Below are 22,416 nucleotides of genomic sequence, written 5' to 3'. Positions count from 1 at the left end.
TCCCCACAGCATGATGCTGCCACCACCATGCTTCACCGTAGGGTTGGTGCCAGGTTTCCTCCTGACGTGACGCTTGGCATTCAGGCAAAATAGTTCAATCTTGGTTTCATCAGATCAGAGAATCTTGTTTCTCATGGTCTGAGAGTCTTTAGGTGCCTTTTGGCAAACTCCAAGCGGGCTGTCATGTGCCTTTTACTGAGGAGTGGCTTCTGTCTGGCCACTCTACCATAAAGGCCTGATTGGTGGAGTGCTGCAGAGATGGTTATCCTTTTGGAAGGTTCTCCCATCTCCACAGAGGAACTCTAGAGCTCTGTCAGAGTGACCATAGGGTTCTTGGTCACCTCCCTGACCAAGGCCCTTCTCCCCTGATTTCTCAGTTTGGCCGGGCGGCCAGCTCTAGGAAGAGTCTTGGTGGTTCCAAACTTCTTCCATTTAAGAATGATGGAGGCCACTGTGTTCTTGGGGACCTTCAATGTTGCAGAAGTTTTTTGGTACCCTTCCTCAGATCTCTGCCTCGACACAATCCTGTCTTGGAGCTCTACAGACAATTCCTTCGACCTCATGGCTTGGTTTTTGCTCTGACATGCGCTGTCAACTGTGGGACCTTATATAGACAGGTGTGTGCCTTTCCAAATCATGTCCAATCAATTGAATTTACCACAGGTGGACTCCAATCAAGTTGTAGAAACATCTCAAGGATGATCAATGGAAACAGGATGCACCTGAGCTCAAATTTCGAGTCTCATAGCAAAGGGTCTGAATACTCATGTAAATAAGGTTTTCTGTTGGGGTTTTTTATATGCATTTGCAAAAATATCTAAAAACCTATTTTCGCTTCGCAACCGGCAGAAGAGAGATCTGCTCACCTATTCTCTTTTTTCTTTTCAATGTCACCATCTTTTATTATTCTCTAAACCCCCTCCATCCCTCAATCACACCTCTCAAAGGTCAGGCGGTCTGAGTGATCCCTCTCTACAGGCTCTGGGTTTATCTCTCTCTTTCTCTCTGTCTGTCTCTTTATCCTTCTATCGCTCTCTTTTTCTCTGTCTATCTCGCTTTCTCCCCCTCGCTCATCTAAGAATCTCAGTCAGCAGAATTGTAAAGTTTCCCTGTGTCTTTTGTTCTTCTCAGAGATGAGAAAAAGCCCTGTGTGTGTGCGTGACAGAGAGGTCAAAACCACAATGCAAATTATGCTAAATGTGACTATAAAGAGGAGATGATGATGTCCATTGACAGGGTGACATGTTCAATAAAGATGTTAATACAATGTTGTGACAGCCAATGACCACAGCTAATAGACAGCCACATAGACTTATGTGAAATGTGAACTTTTAAAGGGACATTCTCAATCAAAGGAGGTCCATCGCACCAGGGGTTGGAACCAATTTTTTTCTCCAATTGCTTCGTTCTGAACAGAACTAAAATAAAGTTCTGAACCGGTTCTAACAACAACAAAAAAGTACTGGTTTATCTCGTTCCTTTCTGTTCCTTTTTAAATCTCTGAAATCGTATTTTTTTAAACATTTGGCTCAACATTAAATTACTTCACCAATCAGTGCGGATAGAGCAGCTTGCTATGGAGTGGGCAAGCTATTGTTGTTTACATTCGTGATGGAAAGACAAGTGTAGGGCGCAAGATGCAACTGACATTTTGTGGGTGGGGAGAGAGCGAGAGGGGTTGGAGGAGGAGGCTTGGCATCTTGTGTTTACATGCATTATCTGAATAAGACCCACAGAATTATACCTACGGAGGAGCGGCTTCTATGGAGGAACTTTGAATGTCTTTGAACTTCAGAGAGTTGGCTTAACATTGGACCAGAGCTAGCTAGTTAGCTAACAAGCTTGTGTATGCAGAGCGGCACCACCAGAATTAAAAACACGTCTTACCTTTTTGTAGTTAACCAATCCAATGTGAAATGTAATAGTATCCCTAACTGGCATTGAAAAAGTTAATCCATTCTTCTCTAATTAAAAATCTCTCTCCCTATCTTCTGAATCACGCTTGCAACGTCAGTAGGCTACAGTAGCCTATGCTTCAGTGGGAAAGAGGCAGGTAGCCTATACACACACTGGCCAAGATTTTCAGTTGGCAGGCAGACACTGGAAGAAGTTTCTGATTGACAGAGGAAGGGCTTTGCATAGGCACTTTGTTGTGTTTTTTTGTGGGACTGGAAAAAATGCCCCGAGCATAAAATAACGTTATTAACCTGTTCCCATGCTTTTAAACAGTATGGCACAGTATAGATCACTTTCGTTCCCGGTTCTGATTCTGTTCCTTGAAATATGTCGTTCTTTTCCTGTTTTCGGAACTGTTCCCTGTACCGGATCCAAACCCTGCATCACACTCTCCCAAATGTTTGGTTAAAGAGACATTCCCAACCCGACCTGGGTTCAAATACATGTGTATTTTAGTATCTGGTATTTAAAATACTTTTTGAGTATTTTCAAATACTTATTTCAAATAATATTTTAAAATATCTGGGTTAAATCCATGGGAGTGTATTTGAGTTAATGTATTTGAGTATTTTCAAATACTTATTTCAAATAATATTTTAAAATATCTGGGTTAAATCCATGGGAGTGTATTTGAGTTAATGTATTTGAGTATTTTCAAATACTTAAAAATATTTAACTAATTGTCTTTTCAAATAAAATATATCTAAGTACTTATTTCAAATGTATACGAAAGTTATTGAGATATTTGAAATAGTATTTGATCCCAGGTCTGATCCCAACAAACACATTTTTAGCAAGATGTTGCAATGAGCAAGAAGTAATTGAAAAAGAGAAATGCATGTTCCATTGTCTCCTGGCAACTTCCAAGCACCTCAACATTTCACAATGATGAAAAGAAAACAAGTAATTTGTAGCTCAGTTGGTAGAGAATAGCACTTGTAATGCCAGGCTAATGGGTTTGTTTCCCGGGACCACCCATATGTAAAATGTTTGCAAGCATGACTGTAAGTCGCTTTGGATAAAAGCGTCTGCTAAATGGCATATATTATAAGACCTTGATAGCAGGACAATAGCGACAGACTCTTCCGCCAGAGGAGAGAATAGGAGGAAGACATGAAAAGAAATAAATAAATAACTGAAATAGACTGAGTGAGGAAGGCTGGGTTTTACTACGCTTGTTTTATTATTCATAAAGAGGATGAGGTTTCCTGGATTCAGTCACTGTTGGCTGGAATCCTAAAAGCAAGCACATTCATTCTCAGAGACACACACGCACACACAACCAGACACAGCGCTTCACACCCAGACACAGAGTTCACAGCGCGTGTGTGTGTGCGTGCATGTTTGTGTGTGCGTCCGTTCATGTGTGTGCCATTTCTCCACTTCAAGCAGTGTTCACACCTCCAAACCCTTCTCCCAAAAATTCCATCCCTCCTGTGTTCCTCCATAGGGGTGATAAAACCTGTGGTTTGATACCTCATGTCATCATATTTTAGGGCCTAATACGGACGATAGCCTAATATTTTATTAGCCTCATCCGCCTCTCTGACCCACCAATCAATAGTCAGACAGAGCAGGACAAACGAGCGACAAAGTGTCTGCTGGATATTTTTACAGGACAGATCAGAGAAAACTAATCCGCCCGGCGATAAGCCAGTCCACTGCTAGAGGATGTTATAGTGTACCAGGTGTGTGTGTGTGTGTGTGTGTGTGTGTGTGTGTGTGTGTGTGTGGACACGTTTTACTATACTTATGAGTAACAGAAGTCCTCACAAGAATAGTAAACCAACTAAAATTCAGAGAAGTGAGGACATTTTGCCACTCGTAAAAAGGCTATTAGACTTAGGGGTTAGGTTTAGGGTTAGAATTACAGGTTAGGGGTTAGTGGTTAAGTTGAAGGTTAGGAGTTAGGGTTAAGGTTAGGGGTTATGGAAAATAGGATTTTGAATGGGAATCAATTGTTGGTCCTCAAAAAGTCGTCACATGTATAGTAAGACATAGCTGTGTGTGTATGTGTGTGTGCCACTGTTTTGTGTTAGTGGTGTGTGTGTGGGATGTCCAGCTCGAAGCCGTGTGGTTATGATGAACCCACAGGCAGCTTCTCATTTGCTCCTCTGCTCTTATGAATCATAACAATGTCCATATGGGCCGTATGGTTCTTTATCCCTTCTATCACCTCTATTCTCCCTTCCTCCCCCTCTCTTTCTGTCTCCCTATCTCACATTGACACACACTCGGTTCACCTGGTGCACACATTCTGTTTTTATTGCACCCCTCACTCTCTCGAAGTCTCGATATTCATTTTATGAAGCATATGGTATTTTCTAACGCACTTCACTCTCTTTTTCTTTATCTTTCTCTCTCACTCTTCCTAACACTCTACATTCTCACTCCATTCCACCCTGGCTAGATCCAGGCGGCATGGCGTACCCCTTTTCTCCCTGTAATTGAGTGTGTGTGTGTTGGTGTGGTGTGGTGTATGTTGTATTCAGAAGCAGGTGTGTGATTGGTGATGCCACATAGCTGACTGACAAGGAGCTTGCTGTAGTTCCCCCATGCAACGCTAGAGCACTCCTTCACCTTTCTCTCTCACCTCTCTCTTTTTCTCCTTCTCTCTTTCCCTTCGATATCTCACTCTCTTTCTCCCACTTCTATCCCCCCACTTTCTCACCCCCTCCCTTTCTCTTCTTCTCTTCCCTCTGTTCAGTGTGATGGAGAGAATGTAAATTAATGTAAATGTTCTGGGGTGTCTCAGAGCTATTCCCAGACACAGAGCTGGGAGATAGATAGCAGCAGTATGTTAATAAAGCAGAGAGGAGCATGTTAGTGTGTAAGTCTTTTGATTGCTTTCTCCATCCTTGTTTATAAGTGAACAAAAGGCTGTTGATATGGAATATCGAGCTCACTGTCTCCCTTTGATTTCATTACAATGATAGGCGCTCCCTGATGTGTAGTAGAAGTGTGTGCATAGAACTGTGTTTTTGCGTGTGCATGTTTTTGCCTGTGTTTGTGTGTGTTTATCAATAGCATTCCTAAAGTGTGTGTGTGCGTGCGTACGTATGTTTGTGCTTGCATATATGTATTCACATGTGCTTGAAGCTCATCCCACCTCATCCATCATGCTCGCTCTCTATCTCTCTCTCTGTCCCTCCCCATTCCCTCATTCTTACTCACATGGTCTTTCTCCCCTTCACCCTTCTCATTTTCTCTCCCTCTCTCATTTTTCTTATCTTCCCCTTCTCATTCGCAGTCTCCCACCGTCTCTTCTCCCCCTTTGTTATATTCTCCTTTTCCGTCCCTCTCTCTCATTTTCTCTCTCTGCTCTGTCGTGCTTCTCTAGCCGCAGGGCCTTCTCTGAAGAGGTTTCCTTCTCTTCTCATATCGGTTTCCCATGACCCCCTGGCAGTGAGAGACACTCCAGCCCCCCACCCACTGGGTTGCTTTACTTTCCCAGTAATAACATAATGGCTGTGCCCCCCCCCTTGGCCATCTTGGTTCACTGTAGCGGGCCCCTAATAGCGACTTGGCATGGAGCAGACTGAGACACCTGTGATGGGTATTCACCATGGCCAGACCTCCTACCTCTGGCTTAAATAAACCACAGCATGGAGGGTTGTGTAAAGCATGCACGCACACACACATCCACATGCGTGAACAAACACACACATACACACTAAAATACTATTTCTCTATCTCATCAAAGGACTCCCGTTGTAGGGTAAAGTGGTCTGTTTCATGTTAAATCTCTGTCTGTCTCTGTTGGAGGAGAGATGAGGGTTCAGCCATTGTTCCAGCACCGGTGAATGGTCCTTCTGTCAGCTTTGGTAAGCTTCATTGAGCTTTGAATAGGTTAACCCTGGGGTAATGTTAAAACTATTTGTCCATTAAAGTAACACTCAGTTGTTACTTTTATGTTGCGTGTAAGAGAAGTATACAGTGTACTGCAAAGTGCTCTTTTTTTAATGTACATTATATTTACTCTTTCACAAATTAAATGTATGTGTGCAATAACAAATAATAAATACATACTCATACACAGAAAATACACAAACTATAGGAAGGCACACACATACGTCATCCTCTTTTTTTCCCCCCTGGCTGTCACTCTCTCTCTCCAGAGTAATCCTGTACAGCCAGACAGCTAGGCCCAAACAGTGCAACCTCTGCAGAATGTCAACCCCACTGTTAATATTATCTCACTGTGTGTCTCTCTGGAGAGAGGGGGAGGGAGAGGGAGTGAGAGAAAGGAAGAGGGTGGAGAAAGATTTGAGATGAAGATGGAGAGATGCAGAGAAGGTCAGAAGAGACAAAGAGGAAATGAGAAAGAGAGGTGGAGAGAGAGAGAATTGTATAGTAAGAGAGACCTTTGGGTTCCTCGAGCACCACTTTTCCTTCCTCTTTCCCCTCCCTTCTTCCTCCTCATTTGTCTCCTCCTGCCTTACACCTGCATCATCTCCTCTTACTATAACCTTTTCTCCTTTATTAGCCCTTTATTAGTGTTGTATACAGCTTTTTTCAGCTGGTAGCTAGCTGTATGGGGTCAGGTCAGCTAAGTGTTATTGATCCTGTTGTTCAGATCAGTTGTTTATCGTTTCTCACTGGCCCTCCCTCTCGCCTCGCCTGGCCAAACACACCCCAGCCATTAAGACACACACCCAGGGAGACTACAATAGGATTACAGTGTTTTATCTATTTTTCTTTCTTTCTTTCGGTATTCCTTGTGAATAGAGCTAAAGACTAGCCATTATTCAGCTACGTGTCGAGGGCTTTAAACAACAACAAATTGCAGTTGTATTTGCTAATCATACGCTCGCATGCATGCACACACGCACGCTCACACATGTGTACACACACACACACACCAGGGTTTCCGTTAGCCGATAAAACAAATTGTTGCCGGCCAAAATGACCGGGAGAAAAAAATACTATTGCAAAATAATGCTTTTTATTCATTGATGGAAATACCAGTCGATGGAAATACATCTGACCGTCATGCTTAAAAATGGCCTGTGTGTATTTTCGTTAGTCATCATGTGTCTTATTTATCCAACACAAATATCACATGCGGACAGCTTACAGAGCATATTTTGAGCAGGATTTTTCCTGCAGCTCCTCAGCTGGTTGCTGCTGGAGTAAAACATGTGCATGATTAAAAATTAACTACTATTTTTACTTCTCAACTAGTAATTGAAGCACGTCTCCCATTCACCATTCAAGTGCAGGCAACAGGCTATCAGCGCGTCACCCACCACTTTACAATGTGAGCTGGAGGCAGTTTGCATTTTGAAAACATATTTAATTGTTTGAAACCTGAATGTTTTAGTTTCATATTATGAGGCATGTCTTATCTTGCTTTAAAGTAGCCAATAGGCAAAATCCTATATATATATGTTTTATACCTAAAGAGCAGCAGTAAAATAAAATAACAGTAGGGAGGCTATATACAGGGGGGTACCAGTGCAGAGTCAATGTGTGGGGGCACCGGCTAGTCGAGGTAATTGAGGTAATATGTACATGTGGGTAGAGTTCTCAGGCACGTGCGCGCTAACTCAACATTATCAGGACAGAGAAACCAGACATGCTCTTTGCTCACATGGAGCACTTCAAACAAAAGACAATGAAAAAGTTTACAAATCTCATAAATGATGGTTATGAAATAAACCAAAACTTGTTTCTCACAAGTGTAGCAGGTTGTTAACTCCGCAAACAACGTTTCCACTCCGAGAATGAGAACGGTAAATGACTGTAATTAATACATGCATTAACAGAAATGAATGTAACCAAATGGCAGGGATTAATTGGCGGCTAAAGAATATGTAATGGGGAATTGATCCAAACATTTAATAAAAGGCAAACAATTCACACAATGAAACAATGAATGTGCAAGAATTGGCGTGAGACAGCTGAGCCATTCTGGAGAGAGACTCGCCTAATACCTTCACCACACACCCCTCCCCTTCTTCTTGTCTCAATATTTAAAATTATACTCAAGACACATTATCTTCACACATATTTTAGATGCTTTTCACTGACAGCCGCAATTCAATAATCAGCTAGGCCTATTGCCACGAACGCTGCCCAAATTGCAGGCTTCCCAAAATCATAGACCTACGAGCTTGTGATTTGAAACAATCCACAGCTATTTTTTTAAAGAAGCTAATGATCCTCGATTCCTCTGTGGCTAAGTCATGCTTTCTGGTGAAGTATTTTAAATTATTTAAATTATTTCTGTATAGACACAAGTAATTATATAATTTTGGGAAATGCATTTCCATTTACATCTCTATTGGACCCACCGCTATGCCATTTATATCCTGTTCTATTGGTTTTCATATCAACAATCCTAGTCATATTAGCAACCCATCCTAGTTGTTGCCGCTTTAGATTCCCCCTCTTTCTAAGTTTCTAACATAGATTTTCAACTCTGTCACATATGGAACTGCTATCATGTGCGCTGTTTAGAATTGTGTTTTCCCAGGTGCGCTGTTTAGAATGGTGTTTTCCCACTAATTGCATTTTGGCAAATGTTTGAAAATGACGTTTTATTGGCTGCTTCATTACATGAGTTGCATGTTTTGTTAAGGTACATTACCATAACCTAAATATGATTTCTGTCATTCTGAGCACCGTGAGTGGACGCCCTAATGGGTTATGCACCCAATGCATATGGGTCCGGTAAATTTCTCAAATGGCCGGTAAATTAAAATCTTCCTGGTCACATTGTCCGGTGCCACATTTTCCTAACGGAATCCCTGACACGCACACTCTTTCTCTTTTGTTTGATTCTCATTATTCTTCCCCTCCCTAAATGCTCATCTATCAGGGTCTCAGAGTGTCTGTGTGTGTGTGTGTGTGTGTGTGTGTGTGTGTGTGTGTGTGTGTGTGTGAGCGTGGGCGAGTATATAAGGACGTAGTGTTTGCAGAACTAATTAGCTTGAGCCATGGTCGCTAATGAACGCTTTGAGCCCTGAGCCGTGGCCTACCAATGAGGACCACTTTCTCTCTCGAACCCTTCCTCCTCTTCAATCCTTTTCTTCTTCCTCCACTTCTCTGTTGTCATGTCTGATGGGTAGAGGGGGCGGTAGTTGGTGTGTTCATCCAACATGTATTCCCTTGACCCCCCCTCTCCTTCTCTGCCTCCTTGCCCTCTCCTCCTCTCCTCTCTTCTGCCCCTTCACCATTCCTCCTCTTCCTTCTTCCTCCCCCGCTCCCTATTCCCCCAGTGTCCCAACCTCTGTGTGTCACAGCCTTTACCTTTGTTAATGAGGATAGAGAGGACATGAGTAGATGTGGAGAGGAGGCTACAGGGGGGAGAGGAGGATAGAGGGATTGAGGGATGGGATTGGAAGTTAAAGGAGGGGGGAGGGATGGATGAGAAGGGAATGGCATTCTGACAGGGAGGCCCTCTCTGTGTTTCACTCCAGGTGTAGAAAGTCTCTTTGAAGATTCAGTCTCCAGATTCCACTGTATTATCTCTCTCCCTCTCTTCCTCTATAACTGTTTCTCTCCCAAACACTTCCATGCATACTCCTCTGTGTCACACATGCTAGTTCTCTCTCTACTTCTGTCTTCCTCGTTCCTCACCTTATGACACTCACTTCACCAATCCTCTTCCCCTCTCCTCGTTCTCTCCTTCCTCCCCTCTCTCTCTCCCACTGGGCTGAGCAAGTCTATCTAATAAATGAAGAATTTCAACACATTCAAATTCATAAGCCCCAACGGTGCCTCTTTGTGTGTGTCTGCTCTCACCTCTCTGCTGGCAAACTCTCTGCGTGTATATGTGTGTGCGCAATCTCACCCACGTCTTTGCTTGTGTGTGTGTGGTTAAAGGTGAGTGCAGGAGATATTTCTCCTTATTAGATTTCTAAAGCTGCCTCTTGGGAATGTGAAGTCATCATTTCCCAACCAAGGCATGTACACATCTGAATGTATGAGTACAGTAGCTAGAGTGTATATCTAAATACCCGGCGGCCCCTGTGGCCTTATCTAAGGGCTGGAGAGATTGCAGCTGGAGGGATTGCTTTCTGCTGATGGATGCAGGTGCAGTTATAGTTTTCTAGTGAATGTGTTGCCATAGAGGGAGGCCCACCGCTCAGGATTTGGATGAGGCATACACAGGCACATTTACACACAGCTACAGTGAAGGAAAAAAGTATTTGATCCCCTGCTGATTTTGTATGTTTGCCCACTGACAAAGAAATGATCAGTCTATAATTTTAATAGTAGGTTTATTTGAACAGTGAAAGACAGAATAACAACAAAAAATTCCAGAAAAATGCATGTAAAAAATGTTATAAATTGATTTGCATTTTAATGAGGGAAATAAGTATTTGACCCCTTTGCAAAACATGACTTAGTACTTGGTGGCAAAACCCTTGTTGGCAATCACAGAGGTCAGACGTTTCTTGTAGTTGGCCACCATGTTTGCACACATCTCAGGAGGGATTTTGTCCCACTCCTCTTTGCAGATCTTCTCCAAGTCATTAAGGTTTCGAGGCTGACGTTTGGCAACTCGAACCTTCAGCTCCCTCTACAGATTTTCTGTGGGATTAAGGTCTGGAGACTGGCTAGGCCACTCCAGGACCTTAATGTGCTTCTTCTTGAGCCACTCCTTTGTTGCCTTGGCCGTGTGTTTTGGGTCATTGTCATGCTGGAATACCCATCCACGACCCATTTTCAATGCCCTGGCTGAGGGAAGGAGGTTCTCACCCAAGATTTGACGGTACATGGCCCTGTCCATCGTCCCTTTGATGCGGTGAAGTTGTCCTGTCCCCTTAGCAGAAAAACACCCCCAAAGCATAATGTTTCCACCTCCTTGTTTGACGGTGGGGATGGTGTTCTTGGGGTCATAGGCAGCATTCTTCCTCCTCCAAACACGGCGAGTTGAGTTGATGCCAAAGAGCTCAATTTTGGTCTCATCTGACCACAACACTTTCACCCAGTTCTCCTCTGAATCATTCAGATGTTCATTGGCAAACTTCAGATGGGCATGTATATGTGCTTTCTTGAGCAGGGGGACCTTGCGGGCGCTGCAGGATTTCAGTCTTTCACGGCGTAGTGTGTTACCAATTGTTTTCTTGGTGACTATGGTCCCAGCTGCCTTGAGATCATTGACAAGATCCTCCCGTGTAGTTCTGGGCTGATTCCTCATCGTTCTCATGATCATTGCAACTCCACGAGGTGAGATCTTGCATGGAGCCCCAGGCCGAGGGAGATTGACAGTTATTTTGTGTTTCTTCCATTTGCGAATAATCGCACCAACTGTTGTCACCTTCTCACCAAGCTGCTTGGCGATGGTCTTGTAGCCCATTCCAGCCTTGTGTAGGTCTACAGTCTTGTCCCTGACATCCTTGGAGAGCTCTTTGGTCTTGGCCATGGTGGAGAGTTTGGAATCTGATTGATTTATTGCTTTTGTGGACAGGTGTCTTTTATACAGGTAACAAGCTGAGATTAGGAGCACTCCCCTTAAGAGTGTGCTCCTAATCTCAGCTCGTTACCTGTATAAAAGACACCTGGGAGCCAGAAATCTTTCTGATTGAGAGGGGGTCAAATACTTATTTCCCTCATTAAAATGCAAATCAATTTATAACATTTTTGACATGTTTTTTTCTGGATTTCTTTGTTGTTATTCTGTCTCTCACTGTTCAAAGGAACCTACCATTACAATTATAGACGGATCATTTCTTTGTCAGTGGGCAAACGTACAAAATCAGCAGGGGATCAAATACTTTTTTCCCTCACTATAGGCAGAAGTACATGCACATTAGCATGCACCTATGCATTACACACACAATACATACCGGTACACACACACTCACACACAGTAACATCCCATACACATGTAACATGTGTTGAATTCCATGTTGTATAATTACACAAAATCTGAATAGCTCCCATCCCTGATATTGGTGTACATTGCTTTTGTAAGTGCCCTTCTTAATATAGCACATTTCCTTCTCCTTCTGCATGCCCCCTCATAAACATCCCCTGCCCCCCTTACCTCTTCCCTTTCTACTGTACCCATGTGGAAGAGGTAGGTTACAGTAAAATAGTCCCATGAAAATCATAATCTATCCTATGTGTAAAAACACTGATATTTTGTTTATATGGTCACTTACATTATATTATAATGGTCTCCCACCAATATATTGTGATATATAAGCATTTCACTAATTTATTAACTTCTTATCTGATGTTTTGTGACTGTTGTACATGCTAGCTAGTTACTGTACTTTTGTCTGTACATGTCGTCATTGGACTAGCATGGCTATTCATGCCCCCTTTTGTTGTTGATTTGTACTTTGCAGAGGAGTTGGCATATAAGGGCAGCACAGCATTTGTTTATGGAAGATTTTTCCTGTCATTATCAGAGAATAAAAGATCAACACCAACCCTGGTCCTTTGGTCATATGTAAGCCGATCAAAACACAACGCACCGGTCACACACTCCAGTAACACTAACAACCCACACACGTCCACCGAGACCAAGCCCTCAAAAGTGTTTTTAATATCCTCAAGCAGAGCTAATGTTCCTGATAAGAATGTCCCAGCATAAATACATACATTGTAAAACCAATATAGCTCTCCATTGATCCACTGTATCTATTACGTTTGTGGAAGAATCAAAATGATCCACTGATATGGGAGGGATTTTACCATGGTAACACACTCCAGGTGTTATTGTAGGCTACATAGAGAGTGTTGATAGTGAACGTGGTCCTGAGGCTAAGCAGTGGTAAGGTATGGAGGTAAAGTATCTCACAAAGACCGAGTTCTGCACTGAGAGACTAGGATAAATAAGGGAGACGGTTGTAACCGCAAGGAGCTTAGGAGACAATCAAGTACAGTGTGTATCACCACCCTCTCTCATGGAGTGTGTGCATCGTCTACAAAATGGAATGAACAGTGGTTATCCTTTCTTAGACAAGAGTGTGTGTTGTGTCTGATGATGTGTGTATGGTTGACGACGGTGTGTGTTAGGGTTGGGCGGTATCCAGATTTTCATACCGTCATACCGTTTCTGTACCATACCAGGGTATGCGGTGTTACCGGAAGTGCACACAAGGGGCGCCATTTCTGTTTTGACGCTCAAAACAATTTAGGCAATTTAGGGATGTTGATCCAGGAGGGGATTGAATGTCTCTGCTGTAACCAAGAAGCTTGATCTTGACATCAGCAAACCAGATGCATAGCTGGAGCCCTGAGCTGGATTTAATATATTTGACACATCTTCGATTTCCTATAGTTATACTTAACTTACATTACCAGTCAAAAGTTTGGACACACCGACTCATTCAAGGGTTGTTCTTTAGTTGTACTACTTTCTACATTGTAGAATAATAGTGAAGACATCAAAACTATGAAATAACACATATGGAATCATGTTTCCCAAACTCGGCCCCAGGACCGAGTTTGGGAAACCCTAATCTAGGCTAGACGTAAGATCATGGTACTTGCCTACAGAGCAGCAAAAGGCACTGCCCCTTAATACCTTCAGGCTATGCTCAAACCCTACACCCCAACCCGAGTACTCCGTTCTGCCACCTCTGGTCTTTTGGTCCTCCCACCCCTACGGGAGGGCAGCTCCTGCTCAGCCCAGTCAAAGCTCTTCTCTGTCCTGGCACCCTAATGGTGGAACCAGCTTCCCACTGAAGCCATGACAGCAGAGTCCCTGCCCATCTTCTGAAAACATCTGAAACCCTACTTCTTCAAAGAGTATCTTAAATAATCACACAGCACCCCCTTTGCACCCCCTCCTCACCCCTCCCTTGAAAGTATAATAATTGTATTTGAAAAGCAGCTTGCCCCTTTGTAACTATTCCATAGGTTCTATTGTTCCAGGCAAATTAAACCAAGCCCAGCACTTATCACAAGTGATTTTAGGCTATATATACAAATGTTTCTCTGGTGGATATTTAGACATTTTTTACATTTACATTACATGTACATTTACGTCATTTAGCAGACGCTCTTATCCAGAGCGACTTACAGTTAGTGAATACATATTTTTTTTATACTGGCCCCCCGTGGGAATCGAACCCACAACCCTGGCGTTGCAAACGCCATGCTCTATCAACTGAGCTACATCCCTGCCGGCCATTCCCTCCCCTACCCTGGACGACGCTGGGCCAATTGTGCGCCGCCCATGAGTCTCCCGGTCGCGGCCGGCTGCGACAGAGCCTGGATTTGAACCACCAATGACATACTGTTGATGTACCAGATTTGATTAGTAAACCCATAGTCATAAAATTAATTTCGGATTATTTATCCTTTTAGGAACTACATGATGTCCACAAGGCATACCACTGTTCTCTGTGCTCTTCCTGTGTTGCTGCGTGAGGAAGTCTTATGATTTTTTTAAACCATTTAAGGTAGGTTTCTTGTCATTCTGGTTACTGTTGATAATTGTGTCCATTCCCAATTAACCCACCCCTAGCCGCTATACACCTGTGGTTATCTGAGAACATTAGAAGGGTGAGTATGGTGTTAACTTTATCTAGCCAACCATCGGTCAGGGTGGATATATTGCTATTTAACATGTCCGTCTAGTATTCTCATCTAAAGTTCATTTGTGTATTTCAGGTGGAGGATTGTGATGAGCAGAGCTTGGTGATGCACCGGTAGCCTTACTTACAACCGTTAGTGACAACACCGAAAATCAAGTCCACTACAATCCGGTCAAGATCTCAGTAGTCCTGGAGAGTGAAGTTGTGGTGACCGACCTTCACAGACTGGCTGACGTTTAACTGGTAATGTTCGGTCTGATCTATGCTCTACATCTATTATTCCAAAAAACTGTCCAACACTTTCGAGTTCATTCAGAAAATCCATCTTGGTTTAGAAGATGGGAAACCGAAGCCAAGGATAAAGGGTCTGAAGAATGATTTGATTATACATGTGAAGACAAACACTGGCTGAAAACACACTTTGTCCTTGTTTCTACATTACGAATGTGGCTTAAGGCTGGAGTTCTTTTTTTTCCTTCTCCACGAGACATTGGGTTTGATTCAGTAAGAACTGTTATGTTGAGCTGTATCTAGAATACAGTACAAATGATACAATTGTCAAGAGTATTTGGTTTGAAGTAGGAACAGAAAATGTCTGTCATAAATACACATTTACATTTTAGTAATTTAGCAGACACTCTTATCCAGAGCGACTTTCAAAGGCACATCAATAGATTTTTTCCACCTAATCGGCTTTTCGGTTACTGGCCCAACGCTCTTAACCGCTAGGCTACGTGCCACCCCGTGAATGAATGTCTACACCTATATTTTTATGAGTGCCTATAGGGAGGAGAGCCTAGGGGAGAAACTCAATTTCAGTTTCTTGTCTCCATGTCTTTTTCTCAAAACCCATTGGATGATAAGGTCAGAGGGGAGGGACCTCTCACCATCTCATCCAATGGGTTTTGAGAAGGAGGCGAGGCGAGAGGACACAATGAATCAAGGAAATGCAATTGAGATTCTTCCAAGAAGTTGATTTGGGATTCAGAGGATCGACCATATTTCTTTGCTTTGTAATAACCTGTTTTTTTTGCCAATGGCAGAATCTCAATTGCATTTCCTTGATTCCTTGTGTCCTCTCTCCTCGCTTCCTTCTCAAAATCCATTGGAGGACACGAGGAATCAAGGAGAGAGGCTGCGAGGAATCTAGGAAATGAAATTGAGATTCTCCCAATGAATACTGTCTGTGCTCGTATTACACCGATTCTATGCAAGCTTCTGTAGAACAATAGGAGCATGTCACCATTATATTTTATTCTGCACAGAATCTATTATCTTGATGACCACTGACCTTTTACTGTGGGGGTCAACTTTACTTTTTAGATAATTTTCATGATTACTGATTCATTGACATGTTGTCCATGTTTGTAAAACATGGCACTTGGATAGGCCTACCACTGCCAAGTTGATTTTGGGGCTTACATGTGGGGCAATGTATCAGTGGAGGTCAGGGTTGGGGTCAATTCCATTTCAATTCAGTCAATTCAGGAAGTAAACTCAAAGTCCAATTTTTGTAAATTCTCATAGGAGGCAATGAGGAAATGTTTTATTCATATTGGAATTTCAGTTTACTTTCTTTATTGACTGAATTGAAAAGGAATTGACCCCAACCCAGGTGATGTTCTCATTAAATGTGAACCTTAACACTCTACGCTTGTTCAGGAAACACTGTTTCTTATTTGATATTTTCTTATTGTTACTGAAACAAAACATTGATATTATTCAAGTTCAGAAACATGTTTAAGAAGACATTTCTTAAAAATATAAAAATATAATATTGTTTCCTAATAAACTGTTTTAATTCATTAACACCATGTTTTTGTGCCATCTCCCCATTATGCGTGTGTTTATGTAATTTTGTATGAAATTACTGTATATTGAGTTGCAACAACTTATTAGGATTAGTATATTCGGTTTCCTTAAACCACTTGAGTAGCACATTTTCATGTTTAAGTAAGCTTAACTCATTTGTGTGTAAGTCAACTTCACTCAAAAGGGTTGTTACAATAACATAGTATATTTAAGTAAAGTCAACAACATAATTTAAGTTAGTTTCACTCAATAGTGTTATGTTATATTTACATTGTTTATTTAAGTACAGTTAACAATAAAAAAAATGGTGCTTACTTAAACATTGACAGTACAGCATACTCAAATTATTCATTTTTCAAACTCAAAATGGTTCAATGCATTCGGTTTCCTTAAACCATTTGAGTAAACCAAACTCAGGTTTTACAGTGTGTAGTCAATTAAACACAAACACAGATGCACACATGCATACACACCTACCCTTATACCCGCCAGAGAAGAAAACCAATTATGAGCTAAGAGGAGACACCATCAAAGTGAAGTTATGACTGAGAATAAGGCTGATTTCCCTGTCTAGCAGATTAACAGACAACTGGAAAACATACACATATATTTACACATTGTCTACACACACCAAAAACAAACTACTACGCTGGACAGTAGGGTTGGCCCGATAATTACTATACTCAGGGTTTCTTAGTAATGAGATACGAAGCAAACACACGCGCACGCACAAACACTTCTTAGGCTTCATATAAGATATTCCCACAGAAATTAGTTAAAGAGCAGAGGCAGAAACCAATTGGGAGCATACACTATTCATGCCTCTGCAGTCTTCACATCTCCCCTCCTATTTATCCCTACATTTACTTGTTTATTTTTGGTAGGAGAGAGGCAGAGCACAAAGCAGAGGCTGATAAATGCTGGATGTGAATTTCGTCATTAATATTCCAAACTGCCTGTTTTACACAGTCTGAATTAAACTACATCATAAAATGGGGGATGAGGATATGTGGGAGGGCAAAACAAAATACAATATTACATTTTCATTTTAGTCATTTAGCAGACGCTCTTATCCAGAGCGACTTACAGTTAGTGAGTGCATACCTTTTTTCATACTGGCCCCCCGTGGGAAACGAACCCACAACCCTGGCGTTACAAGCGCCATGCTCTACCAACTGAGCTACACAGGGCCTATTAATCAGGAATGCTTTTATATTGCAAAAATAAACTGTCACATACACCACACAAGCATACATATAGACTACAGTATGTATACTACAGGAAAGCAAAGGGACATACAAGCCCAGGTCTCGCATGGATCACATACATGTGTGGTGACCTCAGCTGCATGGGAATAAACAAGACAGCACTGCTGATATGGTCAACATCTAAATGAAGTGTGTGTTTCTGTATGGCTTGACATGTTAGCGTATCAGCTCTTTCCCCTCCTCTAGGTCTCATGGCATGTCAGTCTAATTTAGCCCTGTGTCCTGTACACACTCCAACACTAGCCTGACCCCTTCTCTACACTCGTAACACCACATACACGCTGCACACGCACACACTCCATTCTGCAGCGCAGAACCCTAGTTTCCTTGGATACCAGCATTTTACACACACAAGCATGATGGGTCGTTCCACTACAAAAAGCATAAGAAAGATGATTTCGACACCCACCATCTCAGATTGTTCTGAAATCGGTTCTGTAATTAGTCAAAGATACGATTAGCATTCCTGAAACATTATTTTGTTCTCTGAATTAAGCTAATTGATTGCACCCAAATTGGCCATCCTAATTTATAGGATTCAGATAATATTCAATAAATATAGTACCCAATATCCGATTTGGGCCAAACGTCTTCCTACCTATGAGTAAGACATGAGGAATCCCCCCAAAATTGTCAAAAGCCACCTACGGACCCCCCACACCCCAGACTAATCCCACCCCAACAACCAGTATACAGTATCAGTTCTCTATGTCTGACAAGTAGTATGAAGATGTGGTTTGGAGTATTCCCTGTGAATCTGGTGATGTTCTCCCCTCCTTCAGAGAAATTAGTAATTGAAGTCACTTGCATTGTTTACCATAAAGGAGTGTGAAAGTATCATGTTTTGACCACTCGATTCTGCTGTTCCTGCTATAGCACCTTACTATTTTAAACATTTTGCTGGTCTCTTGTGTTTATTAAATAGATCGCAACGTTTCCTTTGCCACTTTAGGTAGAGAACCAATAGATTTGGCTCATGATGAAAATAAATTGTGCGCTCACCCTCACAATTCAAGTCCTCCATGAAAGCAATTCAGTTTATCCTTCTCTTACGCTTAATCTGTGTCCAAGTAACGGCCCCTTTGTGTATGGTTTATTCCCTTCAAAAAAGGTCTGGATTAGTTACTGTTAGATCATTCCTGGTGAACAAGCAAACCATTAGGCTACAGCAGTTCTAACAGTTTCAATGTTTTGGTCTTCAATGAGAAAAGTCCCAAACACACACTGTATAGTGTTTTGCAATGTTAACGGTATTGGTTTGGGTTGGGTTTAATGGTAAATATCACTCGTCACAATAAATATAGAGCTGTTTCCTGATACAGTCTTTTTTTACACAAGAGTCCCATGCAATGTACCATTTTGTTAGGGTTGTCACAACATTTTAATCCCTAGCCCATTTCTCCATCAAGTTTTAGGCCTGTAGGAAAAGTCTTCATATGTGACCGACCGTCTCGATTCAGACTTATTGGATAAAAGTAGAGACTCAGAGATAGAAAATGGTTTATCATACACAGCAGTAGAGGAACAATGGGAAAGTAATTCTGCTTTGAAAGTTGATAAACTTTCTCGACTTTTGAGAAAATATCCCTTGAATGTTTTGGTACACCTACTGGAGAGCTCTTCTTTGTCTACACCCATTCAGCATCGTTCACACCCTCTTAAGCCTTAGATCTACCCATCTCTTTAAGGATTCACATGAGGCCATGTGGTAAACACACGCTATATCAAATAAAATCTAAGTTTATTTGTCACATGCACAGGATACAGAAGGTGTAAACAGTACAGTGAAGTGGTTAGTCCCGTGTAGCTCAGTTGGTAGAGCATGGCGCTTGCAACGCCAGGGTTGTGGGTTCGATTCCCACGGGGGACCAGTATGAAAATGTATGCACTCACTAACTGTAAGTCGCTCTGGATAAGAGCGTCTGCTAAATGACTTAAATGTAAATGTTACTTGCAATATCAAAAACAGAAAGTGTCCAGATAAAATATATTGTATAAATATTTTATCATTATTAGATGACGTTTACCTGACACACTTCTCTAAATTGATGGGTCAAGTGAAGGAAATGCTATAACCACCCCCCAGCCACATCTAGCTAAGTGGATGGGTCACTATTGTCTAGACATATACACATGTTCATTAAATACAATAGATGGTCTTAATCACCCCCAGACACACCTGGATAATATGATGGGTTATGTAATAATCTGGCCGAAGTCTTTTGTTTAGACATGTAGCTAGCTAGGTAGCTAAACAATGAACCGGCATAATCCCAACTCACACTACTACCAATACAATCATTGTCATAGCTGTAGTATGAATCTGCATGTAGCTAAAGCTAACAAACTAGGTTCAATGTTAGCTAGCTAACATTAGGCAATTACTAGCAATGCAAATGGATTTCTGATTCGAATAATATAACTACACAGATCATACACCTAACGTTAGCTAGCGAGCCAGCATGCTAACATTTGCTAACTAACTAATAGTACGCTTTAACTTGCAATTAAAACTACTTTCTGACAAAATTAGAAACTTATCTGAAAATGTAGCTAGACTCTTACCCGTATACATGGATGAACGCTTCACAGCAGACTGTAACCATTTAACTCAGATTTGTTTGTAGCTACATCTTGTTTGGCCAGCGTTGTGCCAAATCACTCCGGTTCACACTGACCGTGGCGTGTGCAGAAAGTAGCCCATCACTTTTTCCAACTGATCTGTCGATAGCGCCTGCTAAATTCAGGGCATCAATGTTGTTGAGAAAAGTAGCAAAACATTTGTAGTTCTCGATGGCTAATGTTACATCTTTCAAAAACGGTGCGGTAGAAAGGACTGTCAACACATACTGAACAGCTCACGTTAGACAGAAGCTTGCTACATGGCAGACCAATCCAAACTCATCTCCCGGCATGTCCAGCCCATCCATTATCTCAGCTAATTATGACAAGCAGGAAGGTTCCTGTCTTTTTCTGTGGCTAAACCAACTAGGCTCGTAATTTAACAATTGTATTAGTATTTATGGATGGAATACAAGTTTGTTATTAAGGCACATGAAAGTTAACATGTTCCAGAAGGCATTTCTGCAAAAAAATACGCATTTTGATTTAAAATAAATGTATCTCCTGTGAAGTAGTAACATGCGACATACGCCTAGTTTCCTGAAAACGAGTCACATATGACAATTGCACCATAGGATCGAATCCCCGAGCTGACAGGGTAAAAATCTGTCATTCTGACCCTGAGCAAGGCAGTTAACCCACTGCTCCCCGGGCGCCGATGACGTGGATGTTGATTAAGGCAGCCCCCCGCACCGCTCTGATTCAGAGGGGTTGGGTTAAATGCGGAAGATACATTTCAGTTGAATGCATTCAGTTGTACAACTGACTAGGTATCCCCTTTTCCCTTTCCCTCTCAGATAGCTACCACTTGTTGGACTATTAAAGGAGTTGGGTTGAAGCATTACGTTGCTAAGAGAAGAGAATTGCTTTCATGGTGGTCTGGCTTGAATTGTGAGGATGACCACACAATTTATTTTCATCATGGGAAAAATCTATTGGTTTCTACCCAAAGTTGCAAGGGAAGCGTTGTGATCTATTTAATAAACACTTAAGAGCCCAGCAAAGACTGTAGCAGTATAGCAGGGACAGCGGCATCTAGGTTAAAATCTGGTACTTCCACACTTCTTTATGGTAAATAATGCAAGCGACTTCAATTACTAATTTCTCTGAACAAGGGGGAAAAAAACATCATCAGATTCACATGGAATAAATACATAACATAGTATGAAGAAGCAATGCTCCAAACCGCATCTTTATACTACTTGTCAAACATAGATAACATCATCAGATTCACATGGCATAAATACATAACATAGTATGAAGAAGCAATGCTCCAAACCGCATCTTTATACTACTTGTCAAACATAGATAACTGATACTGTATACTGGTAGTTGGGGTGGGATTGGCGTGGGATGTGGGTGGCTTTTTACCATTTATTTTGATTCCTCATGTCTAGCTCATTGGTAGGACGAAGTTTGGTCGGATGTTGGGTACTATATTTATTGAATATTATCTAAATCCTATCAATTAAAATTGCCAATTTGGGTGCAATCAATTGGCTAATTTCTCCTAAATCAAATTACATTTCAACAAAATAATTTCCGGAATGCCGATCTTACCTGTTTCTAACTACAGAAACGATTTCAGAACAATCTGAGATGGTGTGTGTCATGGCTTACTGAAATAACATGGAATGACTGGAATGAGAGATTATGTGTTTAGGATGTGGGGATGGAGAGCGGGATAGAGAGAGGGAGAGAGAGAGGGTGATGTGTGTCCTCAGATGGAGGGATGATGAAGAGAGAGAAGTGTCCCAGGACGGAGGAGTAATCTGGCCCTGCGATGATGAACACCCCTCTCATACATCATCAGGATGCGACAGGGCCTCTGGACTCTAGTCGATATCATTAGAGTGTGACAGGGACTCCCCTCGCATACATTACACACAGACAAGCTCCATAGAGTGCCAGGCAGTGAAACGCTTAGTGGTTTCAATGGCCCAGTTGGTTGGAGGTTGGAGCATGGGCCATTGGGTTGGGGATTGGAGTCAATGATACAATGAGGATAAAATTACTATTATAACTATAATAAAGCTTCAATGAAGCTTCTGGATAAGAGTGTCTGCCCAGACTAAAATAGGCATGTTTTTTTTTTTTTACTATTAAAATAGCAGATATTGTGGGGATGTTGAGGTGAATAAAAACCAGCACATACAGTCAGACCATGATTGAACCCTGCTTCAGACCACAGAACAAGACCCCTTAGCTAACTGACCTCCAGGTCTTTAAATGTGGGGAATGAGGGAGTTAAA

At 41.8% G+C, this 22,416-nt stretch overlaps 1 non-coding gene across 1 annotated transcript; it reads right to left on the bottom strand.

The window, feature by feature from the left end:
- Window positions 1-17,390: 17,390 nt before the first annotated feature.
- Window positions 17,391-17,466, bottom strand: trnat-ugu. Its single transcript has one exon. It is a non-coding gene; the product is annotated as a tRNA-Thr (tRNA).
- Window positions 17,467-22,416: the final 4,950 nt, after the last annotated feature.

The sequence above is a fragment of the Coregonus clupeaformis genome, unplaced genomic scaffold, assembly GCF_020615455.1.
Source record: "Coregonus clupeaformis isolate EN_2021a unplaced genomic scaffold, ASM2061545v1 scaf0091, whole genome shotgun sequence".
NCBI classification, from domain to species: Eukaryota; Metazoa; Chordata; class Actinopteri; order Salmoniformes; family Salmonidae; genus Coregonus; species Coregonus clupeaformis.
The sequence above is the reverse complement of the archived record's forward strand: the minus strand, read 5'-3'. Positions and strand labels throughout refer to the sequence as shown.